The following is a 6,195-nucleotide window of genomic DNA, read 5'->3' as shown; positions in this document are numbered from 1 at the left end:
ACACACACACACACACACACACACACACACACACACAAAGTGAAAATTTTTCTAGGATAACCATACAATTATTTATTAGAAAAATGGCTGGAAGCATATAGTAAATTATGAACGGCATTTATTGAAAGGTCACAACATGTACAATGTTTGTCACTTTAATTGCATCATTACAGTAATACACTTTGCAAATTTTGCTTAAGGCGTTCTCTGTTTCTGTCCACTGGAAATCCCTATTTGTATGCTTGCTGCTTGCCGCAGAAGGTAAAAAGCCATTTATTTCAGCAAGCCTTCCAGTAAAACTAAGATAAAAAGGGAAATGAGTAAAAATGCCACACGTCTCCCTTTGGTCTGTGTGGGTCTGCTAAAGGGGATGGCGTTAGCTCACTTTTTATTTTTTTATTTCTTTAACACAAATGAGTTTAATTGGGAGTATTCATCTGGGGGATATCAATATTAAGGTTTGGTTGTGAGCCGGCTGGCTTGTTCTGCAGGGGTAATTTATTGGGATCTTCTAAATTGGCTCTCCTGCCTGTTTCCATTACCATCAGAACTGTTGGAAAAATAAACAAGGTGAGATAAATGACAATGTGTGGTGAAATTAAAAGACAGAAAGGAGTTCCGGTTGTCCAGCTTTTACACTGTGCATGAACAGAAAATGATTGAAATTAAAAACTTAACTCTTTTTTTTTTTTTTTTTTTTTAGGTAGTGCCGTTAGATCTAGTGTGGGAAATGTGAATTTGTGGATCAGGCAGAATAATTACATGCTTTTTCAAATGTCCTCTAGGTAACGCTGGAAAGACATTGAGAATGACATCTGAATACAAGAAATATATATTTATTTAAGCTAACATTTCAGTCTCAGATATGTTCCATTTACTGTGACCATAATGACAACCTTCTCAGTCATGAAGTCCCTTTGTCCTCTTCTTTCCCTCCCAAAATCATCCCTCTCTGTCATTGATCAAATGCCGTCCGTGCCATTTGGGAGACTTACATAAGTTCTGTACAAAGCCGCCTCTTTCCGCTGCTTCCAATGAGCTTGCAGCCTCTCGCTAACGAAGATCCCTCACTTCAAAGACTTTTCTGGAAAACACTCCAGGCCCAAAGTGTCCTTCTGTGTCCTTCGCCACTTCCCTCTCAAAACAAGTCAATGTTGCATGTGAAATGCTGCATTTCTAGTTCCAAAAACAGGAGATACTGTAAGTGTGTTTATTCAGCAAAGATGTGCTGCACACACAGGAAAAAACAGTGATTAATTTAGATATGTTCATGTCTATTTCACACTTCAGCTGGCCCATGTTGAGGTGGCAAAGCGCATTAATTTTACGTAATTAGAAGGACCAACATGTCCTCTAACCAAAATGGTTTCAGTTTTAAATATGGGCTTAGCATGAAACGGTAGCAGTTTGGCTATAGGTTTACGTAACAAAAATACTTTCAATTCTATGTTACATTTAGAAAAATATCAAGGTTTGGTTATGTAACTTCAGTTAAGTACATAAGTACTTAACATTAATTAAGCACTAACTTGTTAACTTGTACTACGTACTCCATTAACAAGTTAAATACTTAATTTAAAATAAGTCAATATGGACTTTTGGTTTAACACTAGACCATAGCGATCTCCTCCTGTGTTTGTTTGACCCATTCATCTACCCTGACTTTGGCCCTATGTGGAATTTGTCGCTCTTTAAACCATGTCACCTGACTTCGTCCTTTGTTCCCGTCATAATCCCTTTGGTCACTAAAGGTTGTCAACACAATAATGTAAATAGACTGAATCACTTTGCCTCCGACCCTAACACAAAAATCCCTTCTGGGTAGACAGACAACTAGTTTGGTAGTTTGGGGTTGGGTAATGTTCTTAAGTCTATGGCTAAAAAGTTAAATTAGGTCTCCAACCTAAAGTGCTGACATATGAGACCATCAAATTCGCATTTTAGATGAATGAGATGAGAATATATCCAGTTGTTCTTTGTCCATGTTTGCTCGGAGCCATTAAATTGTATGTACAGAGTTTTTTCCACCTGGAAGTTGTTGTAATTGGGTCTATGTGAGTCGCAATAAGATGCTTGTTCAAAAGACCCGTGAGGCTGTTTTTTGGGGGAGGCCAGTTTGGAGAACATATACAGTATGGGTCATTTAAAAGGGCAATGACAATCAAATCAACCTATTTAGTTTTTTATGCTGGGATGGCCAAGAATTCTTAATTTTTTACTCTTCCCTCCCCAGTGTGTTGTCCTTGTGTGACCACATTAACGGCTTCCTGTTTATTTATCCAAACCACTAAACCTTATTTACATCCCTGTGGAAATCAGACTCCTGGGCCCATCAACGGTGCCTAAGCATACAGTGACAAAATCATCCTGAATGATTACCCACTAGTACCAATTATGGGCACCCTAGAGTGTTCTATCAGCTTTTTGAATGCCATAAATACTTCCCTTCATGAAACCCCAAGCAACAAGGTTATAGGCCTCTCTTGAAAAAAGCATTTCAAAGCACTGTGAGTCTGAGAATGATGTGGCGCCCTTACCCTGGGAGGTATATCCTTCGATAATGAATTTGCTTCTCACTTTTTTAGAAGCATTCAGCATCCTGAAAGAAGAGAGATTTACACGTGTGAGATCACATCATATACTAAACAAAACAATACATTTTTCATGAGCTGGACTCAAAGGTCTAAAACTTTTTCTATGTACACAAAAGGCTTATTTCTCTCAAATGTTGTTCACAAATCTGTCTAAATCTGTGTTAGTGAGCACTTCTCCTTTGCCGAGATAATCCATCTGCCTCACAGGTGTGGAAAATCAAGATATTGATTAGACAGCTTGACTATTGCACAGGAGTCCCTAAGGCTGGCCACAATAAAAGGCCACTTTAAAATGTGCAAGTTTTGCGGGAGCGTGCAATTGACATGCAGAGGCAGAAATGTCCACCAGAGCTGTTGCCTGTGAATTGAATGTTCATTTCTCGTTCATTTCTGACCATAAGCGGTTTCCAACCACACCAGCCCAGGACCTCCACATCCATTAACTTCACCTCCAAGATCGTCTGAGACCGGCCACCTTGTCTAAGGACAGCTGCTGCAACAACCGGTTTGCATTACCAAAGAATGTATTCACAAACTGTCAGAAACCATCTCAGGGAAGCTCATCAGCATCCTTATTGTCCTCATCGGGTTCATGACAACATTGCAGTTTTGTAACTGTCTTGCCTGGGCAAATGCTCACATTCGATGGGGTCTGGCACTTTGGAGTTTTCTTAACTGATGAATTACCCAATATTTGATTAATTCCTCTGTGATGGTTTTAAAGGAATTGTTGTAATCATTCTGCTCATTTGTGCTAGTATCGAATTAAATTAGTGGTATCATCTGTAGCCTGGTGCTATGTAGCTTGGGTTTATGTCAGCAGCAGAAAGCATGCCCACCAGTCCAGCCATCATTCTGCCTACACAGCCTGTTTTTGGTTCTTGCTCAAAGACCACGTTAACTACCATTTTAGTGTCCCTGCGCTGCGTCTAAATCCTGTTTTGATTCGTCACAGCTGGAACTTTCTTGTTAAAGTAATGGCATTATTATAAAGTGGTGTTGTACTGTTTTGGAAACTCTGACCTACAGAGAATAAGTATCTTGACTATCACAGGTCACTTCCTGTTAATGCAGTTGTTTTCTTGCTCACATTTAAAGGTCACCAGCAAACAAGATCAAAGTTGAAACTGGCAAGGCGTAAAATGTATACAGCATGCAACACCCAAGGTAGTGCTGCAACGCGGTTTATCTCTCCATAGTAGAACAATGAATCACCCAAGTGCAAAGTGATTCTGATACAGATTATGTGTGGGGGGGGGCCCTAGTTGCTGTAGATGCTTGTTTTGTTTTTGTCGCCAAAAATGAAAAAAGGGAAAGCTTCTGAAATGCCTTGGACAAAAACATAAATGCCCCGCATCCCCATTATTTTCTATTGTTTTTTCCACTATGGTGCCAGCTCTTCTATTCTTCCTCTACAGTGCTTTCGTTTCAGGCGTTTTTTTGGTGGGGAGTATTAAAGCCTTTTCCAGGTGAAGACTTTTTTTAAGTGGACTTTGCCGCAGTACCATTGCAACTCAGCTGACAGTCTGAAACAAGTATGTTGCAGAGAGAGAGAGAGAGAGAGAGAGAGAGAGAGAGAAAGAGAGAGAGAGAGAGAGAGAGAGAGAGAGAGAGAGAGAGAGAGAGATAAAGGCAAGGGTGCAGCAGGTGAGAAAGGTGTAGAAGACAGACAAAAAGATGACTGGTGAGTGTGTCTGTGTGTGTGTGTGTGTGTGTTGAAGGAGAGTAACAAGATGGAGATATCTGGAGAGAGAATGAGAGTGTGTAAAGCAAGAGAACACCCCTCCCATACACACACACACACACCCTGGAGTGAAACCTCAAACCACGTGTTGTGCAGAATCTTAATGGACTCTACTGTCAGATAAGGGTATTTTCCATCCAAATCCATAAGGATTTCCATCCAAACATTAAGAACACACACACACACACACACACACACACACAAATAAGTTAGTCAGGGAGGGAAAGCGCCCTGAAGCAGCATGTTCCACAAAGTGTATTTATCTCCACAGAAAAAATACCAGAGAAAACACCATGTTAGCCATTTTATCAATCAATATTCTATTAACTACTCCTGATAGTCCATTACCTTTGCTGTGTGGCTGGCACAGATAAAGTTTTATCACATTCATCTGTCTGCACTTTGTGTTGTTTGCATATACATACACACAAGCACATTTGTGAGTGAGTCAGTGTGGAGAATGTAGGCATCTACAATCTGAGATTCAACTCAAATAGTTTCTGAGGCACTTTTCCACTTCTTTTAGAAACTGGGGGTTGTTCAGTGACGGGAAAACTCCCTGCTAGGTTAAGGGGAGATTTATTGTAATTTATTATAAATTAGCTGCATAAATATGTTTGGTTTACAGTTATGTTGTTTTTGTTAAGAAGCACTTAATATTCCTTTGAATAAAATGGATATCATATGCATAATAATTATTAGAAGAGCAACTTGTTTTCTTTCTTTTCCATATGATGTCTTGTCATTTAGAGTGACTGCTGCGTAGTCAAGCTCACTTGTCAGCCTGGTAATTTGAAGCTGGTACTTCATACGAAAGAACCTTTCATCCTGCATAAAAGATGTAATTATGTAGTGATGACAGACTCTCCAACCATTAGAGCTAGTGATGTGCAACAGTTAGAGATGAGGGCTGAGCAAAGCGTTTAACCCTCAAACTGCTCAGTGGACAATCGATAAGACTGCAGCTGCAGCAACTTCCACTTCTAAGTGAGTTCTGTGAGTGTGAAGCAGTGTTTTTTTGTAATAGAGCAGAGTAACCTTCAGTCTGCATATGCAGAGAGAGCCATTGCAGACACCCTTCTCTGTGTATTATCTTGCCATACTGCAGACAACTACTTCTTTAAAATTCGGAACTGCAGCTTGAATCACGCAAAACTCGTGTTTCTTAAACAGCTTATCTACATAAACCTACTAACAGTCATTTGTTTATTTGAACTAAAAGCTATTAAATCAGCATAGGCAGCAGAATTTCTTTTTTAAAATTAAAACTTGACAAACTGCCGTTTGGCGAGGAGCACCAAGCGATCAATAAATGCATTTAGAATTTTTTATATAGTTAAGATTTTCTATGTCAGTAGTTTCAAAACTGCCCTTGGCCTCATTACAAGTACAACAAAAGAGAGATTTATTTTCCTGTAAATAAGGCAGAACTTGACAGTAGTAGGAAGAGCAGCGCTTCCGACCATCTGAAGTTGAACTTCTACTTCTGCTACTACTCCATGTTGATGAATTAGCTGGCATTTCGTACTTGACTGGTGAAATTCGGGAACCCCTGCACTGTTGCAGGGGAGCCACATATGTGAGTGTGCATTTGCATAATGACAAATTATGCTGTTTCCATCTAAAAGGGAAGTGCCAATTAGCCAAAGTCTGTAGAGAAGGAGAAAGAGAGGGATACCTGTTGAGATGATATTTGAGACAAAAAGACCGATTTCTCAGGTATGACACTGAATACTCGTGAAGAAAAGAGATCCGTCTCAAAAAATACTTAGGTTTCTGTTAAAGGCGCTCTAAGCAATGTCATGTGTTTTTAGGCTCCAACATTTTTTGTCACATACAGCAAACATCTCGTCACAA

The sequence above is a fragment of the Etheostoma cragini genome, chromosome 5 (genome assembly GCF_013103735.1).
Source record: "Etheostoma cragini isolate CJK2018 chromosome 5, CSU_Ecrag_1.0, whole genome shotgun sequence".
Lineage (NCBI taxonomy): Eukaryota > Metazoa > Chordata > Actinopteri > Perciformes > Percidae > Etheostoma > Etheostoma cragini.
The sequence above is the reverse complement of the archived record's forward strand: the minus strand, read 5'-3'. Positions refer to the sequence as shown.